This window comes from Pan troglodytes, chromosome 9, assembly GCF_028858775.2.
Source record: "Pan troglodytes isolate AG18354 chromosome 9, NHGRI_mPanTro3-v2.0_pri, whole genome shotgun sequence".
In the NCBI taxonomy this organism is placed as follows: Eukaryota; Metazoa; Chordata; class Mammalia; order Primates; family Hominidae; genus Pan; species Pan troglodytes.
In genome coordinates, this window is record NC_072407.2 from 63,280,174 (window position 1) to 63,294,819 (window position 14,646).

Sequence of the window (14,646 nt, forward strand, 5' to 3'; positions counted from 1 at the left end):
TTTTTCTTTCTTTTGACACGAGGTCTCACCATGTTACTCTCAAACGCCTAGGCACAAGCGATCCTCCCACCTCACCCTCCCATAGTGCTGGGATTACAGGCATGAGTCACTGTGCCCGGCCTGCCTGTTCTTTCACTGAGACATGTTTGAGATTTGCATGCACCTTGCACCCACCCAAAAACACACTTTCCTCCCAGCCCCTCACTAGTATCTGGCAGAGAGCCCAGAACCCTGACTCTGCCCCCGAGAGTGAGCTCCCTGCACACAGGCTGGCACAGCCTTGTGTCACCACTTTATTGACTGTTCTTAACTCAGTGACCCAAGGCCTGACCATCCCAGTGGGATGAAGCCCCAGGGGCAGAAGGAAGTTGATTTAAGGCAACATTTCTCAAAACTGTAATCCATGTACATCTTCACAGTTTTTGCTTTATGTGTAGACCATTTGTTCTTTGGGTCACTTGATAGTTTTTCTTTAAGTGGACTCACTTATTTAAAACTTAAATTTATTTAAAAAGGAATTTTTAGACATCTTAAAAAATATCTGGCAGGTACTTTTCAAAAATGCCAATGTCATAGAATACAAAGACTCAAGACTGTTTCAGATGAAAAGAGTCAAAGAGGCATCCTGAGTGAAGGCAAGGCATGACCTGACGTTTTCTTTTGCCATAAAGGACATTACAAGGACAGGCAGTGAAACAGGAAGGAGGTCTAGTGACTACAGGGTTATATCAGTGTTAGTTCCCTGATTTTGAAAAGTGTACTATACTTATGTAACAAAATAGTCTTGCTTTTAGGAAATACACACTGGAGTACTGACACATTTAGAGGTAAAAGAGGCCTGGTGCGGTGGCTCACGCCTGTAATCCCAGCACTTTGGGAGGCCGAGGCAGGCGGATCACCTGAGGTCAGGAGTTCAAGACCAGCCTGGCCAACATGGTGAAACCCCATCTCTACTAAAAATGCAAAAAATTAGCCGGGCGTGGTGGTGGGTGCCTGTAATCCCAGCACTTCGGGAGGCTGAGACAGGAGAATCACTTGAACCCGGGAGGCAGAGGTTGCAGTGAGCCGAGACCACGCCATTGCACTCCAGCCTGGGTGACAAGAATGAAACTCTATCACAAAAAAGGAAAAAAAAAGAGGGATGCCAACTGAACGCAAGGCATGGCCTGGGGTTTTCTTTTGCCGTAAAGGACATTACCAGGACTGGCAGTGAAAGAACAGCATGCTTTTAAATAATTCAGAAAAAAAGTGTGTGTGTGTGTGTGTGTGTGTGTGTGTAGGTAGGTAGGTAGGTAGTTTGGTGGGGAAGGTAGGGGGAGACACAGAGAGAGAGAGAGGGAGAAAATATTAACACTAAGGGAATCTGGGTGAAAGGCATCCAGGAACTCTACTATGCTCGCAACTTTTCCGTATGTCTGAAATTGAATTAAAATTTAAAACAAACTCAAGGGAAGCTACATTGCCATTATAAATGGAAAACCAGTATCACTTGGTATACGTTGAAGATAATTGTAAAATAAAGTAATGCTGCTACTTTTGCTGGACACATTCGTCCACTAGAGTCTGAGTCTAGGACCCGCCTGTTCTTGGTTCTGTGTCGAGACGGGCAACGATGAGAGGGGTTAAAGACATCGTCGAACCAACCCGAGACACTCTCCTTGCTGTCATGAGAAGGACTGGTGCAGAGCTGAAAAGGGCATCATTTTCTCACTGTGTGATTCGGTGATCTTCAGAGTCCTGTCCTATGGCTTCAAGTTCAGGAACATTTGTTTCGTGAAAGTTTAACTGACACTGTCAGGGCCAGTTCCAACATGCAGCCCTGGTTCCGAGAGAGAAAACACGGTCCCTGCCCTCAGGAAGCTCAACAGCGTGGGCAGTCATGGGTCCTGGGATGGAAGAGCTCACTTCTCTGGATCCCAAAGTTCCTGGAGTCCCAGGAATCCAGAGGGGTGATTCAGGGCCAGCAGGTACCCCAGGAGCAGACACGCAGCAGTAGTGGCTCAGAACTGGCGAAGACAAAAGAACATCATCAGTGTGCGAGAAGTGAGGTGGCAGGAACCGGGCCCACAGCCTTTCAAGGGGCAGCCTGATGCCCTCATCCGTTTAGTGTTTGTTCTGATTCTTCCTGCTACCCGCTTCCCATTCTGCTTCCTTCTGACCGCCAAGGCGCCTTTCTATCCATCTTTCTTTAGGGCATATTTCATTTTCTTAATTAACTTTTTATTTTAGAATCATTTTAGACTTACAGAAAAATTGCCGAGTCATTTTGTACACCCCATACTCAGTTTCTCCCATTGTTAACATCTTACATTAGCATGGTAAATTCATCACAATTAAGGAACCCATATTGATACATGATTATTCACCGAAGTCCACATATTATTTGGATTGCTTCAGGGTTTCTGTTTGGCTTGTTTTGGTTTGGTTTGGTTGGTTGGTTGTTGTTGTTTTTTGATTGCTTGTTTGTTTGTTTGAGATGGAGTTTCACTCTTGTTGCCCAGGCTGGAGTGCAGTGGCACGATCTCGGCTCACTGCAACCTCCGCTTCCCAGCTTCAAGTGATTCTCCTGCCTCAGCCTCCCAAGTGGCTGGGATTACAGGCATGCGCCACCACACCTGGCTAATTTTTGTATTTTTAGTAGAGATGGGGTTTCACCACGTTGGCCAGGCTGGTCTCGAACTCCTAACCTCAGGTGATCTGCCTGCCTTGGCCTCCCAAAGTGCTGGGATTACAGGCATGAGCCACCGCACCCGGCTGGTTGGTTGTTTTGTTTTGTTTTGTTTTGTTTAAGAGACAAAGTCTCGCTCTGATTCCCAGGCTGGAGTGCAGTGGCACAATCATAGCTCACTGCAGCCCCTACTTCCCAGGTTCAAGAACTCCTCCCACCTCAGCCTCCCAAGTAGTGGGACTACAGGCACGCACCACTACACCCAGCTAATTTTTTATGTTTTGTAGAGATGAGGGTCTTCCTATGTTGCCCAGGCTGGTCTTGAACTCCTGGGCTCTAGCAGCCCTCCCACCTCAGCCTCCCAAAGTGTTGGGATTACAGGCATGAGCCACTGTGCCCAGCCAGCCCAGATTGCTTTAGTTTTTATCTAATATCCTTTTTGTTTCCAGGATCCCACCCAACATACCATATCCCATTTAATCATCCTGTCTCCCTAAGCTCCTCTTGGTTGTGACAGTTTCTCAGACTCTGTATTTGATAACCACGACAGTTTTGAGAAGTGTTTTCTCAGGTGTTTTGTAAAATGATCCTCAACTGCAATTTGTCTGTTTTTCTCATGCTTAAATCTGGGTGGCAGGTTTGAGGGAGAAAGACTGCAAAAGTCAAGTGCTATTCTCATCACATCATTTCAAAGGACCTGCCATCAACATGACTTGTCACTGTGGACATCGGCCCTGATGGCCTGGCTGAGGCTGTGTTGGTCAGCTTTCTCCACTGTGCAGATACTCTTTTCCACACTGTCCCCTCTGGAAGGAGGTCACTATGCACAGCTCACACACTTAAGGAATGGGGGGTTGGGGAGGAGGGAGAAAGCAGAAAAGAAAGAAATGAGGAATTATGCCCAACCTCTTTAAGGGCAAAGCAGCTACAAAAATTATTTGCAAGTTTTCTTCATATTTGTCTACTTTCATTCATTTATCTATTTACTCACTCTGTCACCCAGGCTGGAGTCCAGTGGCGCCATCTCAGCTCACTGCAACCTCCTCCTCCTGGGTTCAAGCGATTCTCCTGCCTCAGCTTCCCTAGTAGCTGGGACTACAGGCCCACACCACCATGCCCAGCTAATTTTTGTATTTTTAGTACAGACGGGGTTTCACCACACTGGCCAGGCTGGTCTTGAACTCCTGGGCTCAAGTGATCCACCTGCCTCGGCCTCCCAAAGTGCTGGGATTACAGGAGTGAGCCACTGCACCCAGCCTACTTTTCTTTATTTATTCTATCTTCTATGTATATCAGTATGGGCTCACGGATATTTACTTTGGATTAGAGTCCAGTACTACTTTGTGACTCAAGCTATTCCAGGTGTGGCCATTGGGAGTTCGTTCCACGGGCTCCTGTGACAGTTTCACAGACCCCTATCATTGTGGGTTCCATTGATCACATCTTGATTTTCTGGCACTACAAGATGCTCCAGGCTTTACAAAGAAAGGAAATTCTGACACATGCTACAACGTGGATGAACCTTGAAGACATCGTGCAAGGTGAAATAAGCCAGTCCCAAAAAGACAAATAATATATGGCTCCACTTATAGGAGGTGCTTAGAATAATTAAATTCACAGAGACAGAAAGTAGAAGGGTGGTTGCCAGGGGCTGGAGAGCAAGGCCTGGGGTATTCGTGTTTAATGAATACAGAGTTTCAGTTTTGCCAGATGAGAAGAGTTCTGGAGATGGAGGGTGGTGATGGTTATGCAACATGATGTATGTATTTAATACCACTGAATAGTACACTTAAAAATGGTTACGATGGGCCAGGCATGGTGGCTCATACCTGCAATCCCAACACTTTGAGACGCCAAGAGAGGAGGATCACTTGAGCCCAGGAGTTTGAGACCAGCCTGGGCAACATAGCAAGACCCCTGTCTCTACAGAATAATAAATAAGTTAACTGGGCATGGTGGCACACACCTGTAGTTCTAGGTGCTTGGGAGCCAAAGTGGGAGGATCACTGGAGCCCAAGAGTTTGAGGTCACAGTGAGCTATGATCACACTACTGCATGCTAGCCTGGGCAACAGAGCAAGATCCTGTCTCAAAAAAAAAAAAAAAAGGTAAACATGAGTTCATACTAATGCCACCAAATCTCAACCATTACACATGGATTATTCTAGATTTTTCTTGTTGATCCACAACCTCCCACTCCAACAGTGAGAAACTGACTCCCATTACTTGCCAACCATTTCCTTAATTGTTTAATTCCATATGTCACTTTTCTATCTTACTTGTTTCCTGCTTTCTCCCCAAGATTATAAGCTGCTCAAAGGCAAGGCCTGGGCTTGGTTTTGTTCTTTCTGCCCCTACTCCTGCAACCTAATATCCAGCAGAATGTCTTTAAAACAATAGACTTAATATTTTATGAGTATCTACATGGGTAGACACTCTGCTCATCTCTAGGGGTGCAAAGGTGGGTAAGACGTGGCGCTAGCTGCCTGGTGGATCCCAGTGCCAACAAATATTTATTGAACACTGAATGCAATGGAATGACAAGTCATGTACATCCCCCACAGAGAACTACAAGGAAGGAGAGGCAGACTGGAATGCCAGCGCTGTGCAAGCAGGGATGTGTGCTTGCTGTGGTCACTGATGTATCCCCAGCACGCAGAAGAGGGCCTGGCACATAATACATGCTTAATAAATGCTTGAGGAAGGCGAGTAGCAGGTCTCCACTTTTGCATCAGTGCCTTTCAGACCGCTTGCAGTTTTGTTCCTCAGACATAAACTCCCCTAAATGTCCCCATCTATGTGGAATCTGAACCACCCACGTCTGCAGGTGAATGAGCGCTGGGGCTACCACTGCCTGCACCCACCCTCCTAGATGCCTTTGCTTGTGCAGTTATTTTGACACCTGGTAAAGTATTACTCTACAAAGATGAATGGAACATGGAGACATAAAGGGCCAATTCCAGTGAGAGGATTAGACCTCATTAATCTAATACTGTTAGGGCAAAGTAGAAACATCTGGCCCACTCGCTCTGGGAAACTCTCAGGAAAATCCCTGAAACTGTCTGCCTTGCCACCCTGTGGCATGATTTTTCCCTGTTGCGGGGAAGGATGGCATGAAGAGTCCCTGATTGGCTTCGTGTCAGGTCCAGCAGGCATAGGCGCCCTTCAAGAAATTGATTCCACAGCTTTTACGCAGTATAGGAAGGTCTCCAGTTAATTGTCTCTCTTTGTTTAAGAAGTAGGCTTGCTGTTCCTTTGGCGTATGTTTCTATAAATAGGTTATGCTGCAACCAGCACATCTGTTTTTAAAAGGTTTTTAAAAAGTTGTAAATGGGCTGGGCAAGATGGCTCATGCTGGTAATCCCAGCACTTCGGGAGGCTAAGGCAGGAGCATCACTTGAACCCAGGAGTTTGAGACCAGCCTGGGCAACAAAGCAAGAGACTCCATCTCTACAACAAATTTGTAAAACCTAGCCTGGCATGGTGGCACATGCCTGTAATCCCAGCTGCTTAGGGGTCTGAGCTGGGAGGATCACTTGAGCCTGGGAGGTCCAGGCTGCAGTGAGCCATGTTCATACCACTGCACTCCAGCGCGGGTGACACAGCGAGACCCTGTCTCAATAACAACAACAACAAAGTTGTAAGTGAATGTCACTGTCATCCCTCATTTCTGCCCCAGTCTGAAACACTGAAAGAGCTCAGCCTTGCCCCTCTCAGGCCCCCTGCCCCCAGCATCAGCTCCCTCTACCCCACCCCCACCCAGGCATCACGCCCTGAGTCAGACACAGGTTTTCTGAAGGTCCCAGACATGACCCTGGGTTGTCCTTCCCCAGTCAGTGAGTCCTAGGCTGTAGGAGCCCAGACCTTGCCTGTGGAGGTGGGAGACCCCACTCTCCAGTGTAAAGCCCTGCCTGAGCTGTGAGTGACAGCTCTGAACCCAAACTCCCTCGGTACATCGCTTTTTAATTAAGTAAGATGAAAAGACAAGACATAATTAGAAAGCAAGCCTTTGGGGCACGGCAGTGGGAATCATAATATGTTATTCCAAAGGCAGAAAGAAACCATTTCTGTATGATCTGTTTAGAACGAATGTTACTCCTTCTCTCGTTTCTGTTTTCATTCAATTTGCAAACATTTATTCCATTCCTACTCCAAAGGCGCCTCTTCCTCCCCTTCCACACACTTGCACTGTGCCAGGCATTTTCCATACATCATTGCACTGAATCCTAGCAACCATCTGTGGTCGTTACCGTTACTATCCCTGTAGCTTAGGCAACAAACAGCTAGCGGCAGAACCAGAACTCACACCCAGACCCGAGGAGTCGGAGGCCCGGGCTCTGCCACTACACACTGTGGTCCCCGGGGCCTAGGCTGGGCTGGGCACCAGGGGCTGCAGGCTTTTCTCTGGGGATGTTCTCACACTGGCCTTGGCCCCTAGAGGAGGGAGGAGAGAATGGATCCCTCTCATACATCAATTCAAGGACAACTGATTTTTCTCTAAGAGGAAGACACCCACACGAAAACCGGAAGGCAGCCTTGAGTGTCGTGTGATAAGTTTATCGGCGCCATCTCGCCAGCCACCCCCTCCCCAGGGTCTCGATCAATGGGACACAGTGCGCCTCCAGTCTGAGAGGCTTCCTTGGGTGGGTGGTGGGACTGCAAGGTGGCCCTTTGGCAGAGTCTACAAGAGCTAAATTAGGTCGCCAAGTGGCCCATTACCCACATAATCTAGCCCTACCTTCCAGAACAACTGAGAAATGCCTCGGTGGGCAGAGCCTCAAGTCCACCAGATAACAGGCCCCAACTTGACCTCTTGTCATCAGAAATCACTGCCAAGTTTCCAAGCCAGGGAAAGAGCAACATTCGTGAGGCCTGTTCCACGCACCCACCTATGATCCTCTCGCTGGAGGCAGAGGTGAACCCCAGCATATGCCTGTGAAGTACAGGAACGTTCCCCTGCTTTGGAGAGGAGGAAACTGATGCTCACAGGGCTTCAGCCATAAGCCCACAGGTCACACGGCCAGTGCCAGAGCTGAGACACGAGTCCCGCCTCTTGAGCTCAAAGTTTAGGTCTCAGACTGGCAGCCTGGGGACCCAATTTAACCTACGGATGTGCTTTTTGAGGCCAGCTCAGTGTTTTAGAATTTCCTTTGGAATGAATTGCGAACATTTGAAACTCAGGAGATTTCATATAGAACTCCAGATTTTTGATTTCTTCTGAAAAATTGGAAATTCTGGTCACTCTGGACCTGAAATCTTAACAGTAAGCTATAATCAGCTGGACTGGAGCCAGGAGAGGCTGCCCTCCCAGATGGGTTTGGGATCCTGTTGGTACTGGGTTTGTCACCCCTGCCCCACTGCTCATGGCCTCTCCCTCCCCAAAAGCCAGCTCAGGGATACTTAGCCCTTGAGGAGGCAGAGCCCGGCTGGTATCCTGGCCAACTATGCTGGGGGAGACCTTGAATGCCCAGCTCTCCCCCTGGCAAAGACCACACTGCACAGCCCATTGGAGTGGGTTGGGGGTGCTGCACAGTGTCCTCCCAGGCATCTGGAGTGCCAGGGCCTGCAGGTGTGGCCTGTCCCTGGTTGGCCTGTAACTCACCTGGCACTGCCCACTGCACCCTACAAGGCCTACACAAGGTCTCGCTGTGTCACCCAGGCTGGAGTGCAAGTGGCGTGATCTCGGCTCACCGCAACCTCCGCCTCCCAGGTTCAAGCGATTCTCCTGCCTCAGCCTCCTGAGTAGCTGGGATTACAGGCATGCGCCACCACGCCCGGCTAGAGATGGGCTTTCTCCATATTGGTCAGGCTGGTCTCGTATTCCCTACCTCAGGTGATCCGCCCGTTTCGGCCTCCCAAAGTACTGGGATTACAGGCATGAGCCACCACGCCCGGCCGAGATGAGCTTTTCATAGACGAGGACGGAGGGTGTGAAAGGCCAACGCGCTGGCCCGATCCTGCCCCAAGCTTGGCACCGGGTGAGCCTGGCTGAGCACAGCGCTGCTTCCAGCTCCTCTGTGCCTGGCCTTCCCTGAGGCTTCTGTGGGGTCTGGGAAGTTTGTGGGCTTGGAATGGGCCAGAATTGGCCTCTAGGGACGTTGCTGCATATCTGTAAATGGACAGATTGGTCTGTACAAACCTTTGTCTGTTCATCACAAACACTGCCATCAACCGATGCTGAGAAAAGCCCATTCGAAATCACCACTGACAACCCATGCAGGTGCACGAAATCCTGCTGTTAGCACCTCACCCCTTTGCGTTAAAAGGGGTTGTCTTCTCAGGGCTCATTTTTAAAGGCAGGCACTCCTGGGAAGTATCAGCCGTTAATACCCAAGTATGAATTGTTTTCCCAGACTTAAATTTTCAGAAAACTCAGAGATCACTTAGTCCAAACAGCACATTTTTTTTTTCTAATTTATCCACAGTCAGGAGCAGAGCAGGAGACACAAGGAGCCTTTCCTGAGTCTGTGGCCTAGGGCAGTGGGTGGCAAACTCTTCCAGTAAATGGTCAGATAATAAATATGTCAGGATTCGCTGGCCACACAGTCTCTGTTGCAACAGCTCAATTCTGCTATTAACTCTCTTAAAAGCAGCCAGAGACAGCACAAAAAGGAATGAATGCGGCTGGGTTCCCATCAAACTACCCATGGATGCTAAGATTTGCATTTCATATAATTTGTATGTCTCACAAAATATTATTCTCTTTCCTTTTTTCCAACCATTTAAACATGTGAAAGCCACACTTGCCTCGTGGGCAGGACAAAACCAGGCATCGGGCCAGCTCTGGCTTGAGGGCCATAGTTAGCTTACCTCTGGTCTGGTGGAATGGTTTCAAGAAAGCTGCACTGCAGGCTCTCACACATTTCAAAGCTGTTTTCTAAAATGGTTTGCGTTAATTTGGACGAAGCAGGATGTGATTCATATATCATATCCAGTGTCATACTTTCAAAACTGACATTTTAAAACTTATGTCATCCTTTTAAATAAACCTAGTGGAATACAATGTTGATACCCACCATCATCCATTTTTAAAATATATGAGTACGCCTTTCTTGAGCAGCTAGTGCCATTACACCATCCCTTTTTCTCCTTGGATTCTTATTCCACCCTTTCCACATAATCTTTTTTTTCTTTTTCTTTCTTTTTTTTTTTTTTTTTCTTTGAGACAGAGTTTCTCTCTTGTTGCCCAGGCTGGAGTGCAATGGCACAATCTCGGTTCACCACAACCTCCGCCTCCCGGGTTCAAGGGTTTCTCCTGCCTCAGCCTCCCGAGTAGCTAGGATTACAGGCATGCGCCACCACGCCCGGCTGATTTTGTATTATTAGTAGAGACAGGGTTTCTCCATGTTGGTCAGGCTGGTCTCGAGCTCCTGACCTCAGGTGATCCACCCACTTCGGCCTCCCAAAGTGCTGGGATTATAGGTGTGAGCCATCACGCCCGGCCTCACATATTCTTATCCTAATATGTTTTCATGCTTTGAAGTCCTACAGTAATCATCCTTTGATTTTTTTTTTTTTTTTTTTTTTTTTTTTGAGACAGTCTTGCTCTGTCCACCAGGCTGGAGTGCAATGGCGCAATCTCAGCTCACTGCAAACTCTGCCTCCCAGGTTCACGCGATTCTCCTGCCTCAGCCTCCAGAGTAGCTGGGATTACAGGTGCGCACCACCACGTCTGGCTACTTTTTTTGTATTTTTTAGTAGAGACAGGGTTTCACCATGTTGGTCAGGCTGGTCTGGAACTCCTGACCTCAGGTGATCCGCCTGCCCCAGCCTTCCAAAGTGCTGGGATTACAGGCATGAGCCACCGCGCCCGATGCCCTTTGATTCTTTGAAACAAAATGTATATAAATTAAAATGCTAAAACTTTATCAATTCCTGTGATCATAAGGCTCTGACAACATTTTCCTCTAGATTGTGTTGTCATTATGATTATTATGCACACATAAAGCAAAATAATATGGGTACTACAAATTTTGATGCTATTTATTATATCAATATAAAGGATGATTAGCCAGAGAAAGCTAAATGTTATTGGAAAGGTATCTGAATGGGTGTTTAGGTTTTTCCCTCTCACTTAGTTAACATACCCAGAGATGGATATTATTTGTTTCTAGAACAAGACAGGAATTAGCATCCTGTTTTCATTTTTATAGATATGACCACTGAGTCCATGGAGCTAGAAGGAATTTGTTAGAGTGAATTTTCCCAACTCTGTCCAAGTTGGAGGCCAAAAATGTCACAATGTAATCTAGAGTCAAATTATTTTTTACTTTTTAAAATGATGTTGAAGGCCAGGTGGGGTGGCTCACGTATGTAATCCAAGCACTTTGGAAGGCCGAGGCAGGTGGATTACCTGAGGTCAGGAGTTCAAGACCAGCCTGGCCAACATGGTGAAACACTGTCTCTACTAAAAATACAAAAATTAGCTGGGCGTGGTGATGCGTGCCTGTAATCCCAGCTACTTGGGAGGCTGAGGCAGAAGAATCGCTTGAACCCGGGAGGCGGAGGTTGCAGTGAGCCGAGATTGTGTCACTGCACTCCAGCCTGGGCAACAGACCAAGATTCTGTCTCAAAATAAATAATAAATAAAAATAATGAAAATAATAAAATGATGTTAAAGATAAATATTAAAGCCATCTGACCTGCAAAATTATTTATTACCTGTCTTGGTTCCAACGCCGACACCTCAAACTGTCCCTTTATTGGTGCCCAGAAGTTTTTTTACCCACTAGGATCCAGGATGGGTTAGGTCTGCATCATTTTAAGTCAAGCAGAACAGCAATTAAGAAAGGCAGCTGGGAAAGACAAACTGATGGGACGCATTGGTGAGGAGGAAGGAAGTCTAGGAGGAAGCTGACTTGGAAATCCACTCCCCTTAAGACTACCCTTACCCTTTTCTGTCTGAAGATCACCAGCCTAGAACAGAGCTGAAGAAAGACAGATACTCTGTGTTGGAAATGGCAAAAGCTCTCTGCAAGAACAACTCCATCCGAACCCTGCCCTACGACACTCAACCAAGCTCTAGCAAAGCTTCTGGCAGCCTCAGGCCACACCCCTGGGACAACCCACCGCCGCTTTGCACTCCTGTGTGGAAAAGCTCAGGACTGCCAAAAGAATTCACCATTTGTTCCAGCCAACACGTGAGGATGGACATTTATTTAAAAACTTCCAGTTGTACATCCTTGCTCTCTCCATTTGGGTCCTATGTGTGCCTCCTACAGCCCAGAAGTGTCTTTCTCAAGACTTGAGAACCATTTCTTTGAAATGATATCATCAGCAAGGATAGGGCCTGTCCCAGCCTCTGAGGGAGGGCAGGAGCCTAACTTTGATAAAGGCCAGTTAATCTACACAGCTGGCCTCATCACGCTAATTTTTCACTTCTCTGATTGTTTGAGCCCCGGTTCACTCCTCTCTACTCCCTCATTCTCCCTTAAAAACAGAGGGCACCGAGGGAACCCAGTCAGAGGGCACCCAAGACAGGTGCGGTGGCTCACACCTATAATCCTGGCACTTTGGGAGGCCAAGGTGGGAGGATCCCTTGAGCTCAGGAGTTCAAGACCAACCTGGCAACACAGGGAGACTTCCATCTCGACAATTTTTTTTTAATTAGCTAGGTGTGGTGGTGTGCACCTACGGTCCCAGCTACTTGGGAGGCTGAGGCAAGAGGACTGTTTAGCCCTAGGAGGTTGAGGCTGCAGTGAGCTGTGATTGCACCACTGCACTCCAGCCTGTGTGAGAGAGCAAGACCCTGTCTCAAAAACCAAAAGGAAAAACAAATCACCCAGTTACCTCTGCACAAATCAAAGTTGAGCTCAGCTTACACTAGAGCCTCTTCCCTACTATAGAAGCTATCGCTGAATAGATCTGTGTTTACCACCTTTAACAAGGGCTGATTTTGTTTATCTTTGATCAGGTAATATCCTCTCCCTGGCAGATCGATGATCAATTACAGTGGGACCTTCAATCCAGATGGGGCTGGAGGATCCTTTCTCATGGTGATCGCTACACTGATCACAGAGGCCACCAGACCAAGAGGACACAGAGCTGCCCATCCAGACAAGATAAAACAGAAGCTGCCACTGCTCCCACCGGAGCCTCTCCCCTTCCTCAATGCACTCTTCACTGAGGATGTATTTGCTGGTGCTGTGGGGAGCCCAGGTCAGATGCCCTGGCAGGACAGACTAAATTCCTTCTAAATTGAAGAAAGTGCCTCCTGTTGTGGAAGGAAAGGAATAAGACCTTGGCTGGGCCCAGTGGCTCACGTCTGTAATCCAAGCACTTTGGGAGGCTGAGGCAGGCTGGTCACTTGAGGCCAGGAGTTCGAGACCAGCCTGGCCAACATGATGAAACCCTGTCTCTACCAAAAATATAAAAATTAGCCCAGCGTGGTGATGGGTGCCTGTAGTCCCAGCTAGTCAAGAGGCTGAGGCAGGAGAATCACTTGAACCTGGGAGGTGGAGGTTGCAGTGAGCTGAGATCGTGCCACTGCACTCCAGCTTTGGCAACAGAGTAAGACTCTGTCTCAAAAATAAAACAAAATAAAAATTTTTTTGAAAAAGAAAAAGAAACAAGACCTTGACATTTTGGACTGTTAAGTTTTCTCCATAAGGCCCACTTAAGACACAGATCACATTATATAGCAAAAGTGGAAGGGGACAGGGCAGCAGACTTTCCCAAGGCCACTGAAGCTAGTCAGAAGCCACTGTCCCTCTCCCACTTCAAACAGCCCTGATGGTTGTAAACACTGCGTGGCCTGACACGTGGCCAGCAGAGGGTGACCCCAAGTCCCCTGACAGCACCGATCAGTTCGCCTGGGCAGACCCTAAGAGCCAGCAGCCCAAAAATAGTTCTGGGCGTGGGAAGTCAACGTGAAGCTGTATATGGTGAAAATACAGGTTGAGGCTCTTTTGAAACAGAGAAGTGCCCCTTGCTATGGAGATATAAAGCTGTCTTGTGGTAGATTCTGGAAATCCCAAGGCTTAGAGCCCTTCACAGGGCATGGCAGGGCTGAGGGGAATGCGGGGAACGTTGGATGACAATGCTGGGGGCATGGATTCTTGGCCCCTAAGGAGCCCTGGCTGTGCCTCCTGCAACTCCTTCCAGGCCTCTGGAGTGACAGGGCATAATTCAGGTGCCAGGGCTCAGGCTCCAGGGGCCCTGGACAGGGTGTGGTGGCAGCAGCCTCTGAGCTAAGAAAGTCGATCATTCTAGAGCTCTAACCATTCTATTTAAAGCTCAAGACAAAGAGAAGGCGGGAAGGGAAATGCTCAAGGCAAACAACCTCTGAGCAGCACCCAGAGACCACGCCTGGGGAGGAGGGGCCCAGGCTGCTGCCAGAGGGCTCAGAAACGGCTGCTGTACAGAGAGAGCTCTGCACTGCATGGGGCTGAGTGATGCTGAGTGTGAGAAATGGAAAACATCCTCAAAGGCTATCAAAGGGAGATGGGTTCGTCGGTTAGACACACCCACAGCGGGATGCTCTGCAGAGAATGACGCAGAGCTCAGTTTATTGGCTTGGAGAGGCGACCCCAGCCCATTATTATTGAGTTAAAAAATAAATTTAAAAACTGCATTGATAGTAAGATACCATTTATGTAAAGTACTCTCTCTCTCTCACACACACACACATACACACACACCCCTGGTATCAGAAAAGTCAGGAAACAGTATCAGGGCCAGCTTCACGTGCAGGGCCCCAAGCTTGGTTTAACACTCTGCTGTCACCATCTTACTTTGTAATTCTGTAGCTGGTCCTGCATGGAATAAGCTCGCTTTTAAAAAAATCAACTTTGATGAGAGATAATGTACGTACAATAAAATACACCCATTTTAACTGGACAGTTGGATGAGTTTTGACATATACCCATGCAACGACTTAAATTAAGATATAGAACCTCTCCTCACCCGATCAAGTGCCTCCCGCCCTGTGCGACCACACTCCCTGCCCCAACCCCACACAACCACTGTCACTGACACAGT

General features: G+C 47.9%; 1 long non-coding RNA gene across 2 annotated transcripts in view; it reads right to left on the bottom strand.

Moving 5' to 3' along the window:
• Positions 1-489: 489 nt before the first annotated feature.
• The window catches only part of LOC134807352 (uncharacterized), a 61,496-nt gene continuing 47,339 nt past the window's right edge, over positions 490-14,646 (bottom strand). For both annotated transcript variants that reach the window (XR_010147563.1, XR_010147562.1), the window contains one exon: positions 490-2,006. This is a non-coding gene — a long non-coding RNA (uncharacterized LOC134807352). The remainder of the gene's footprint in view (positions 2,007-14,646) is intronic.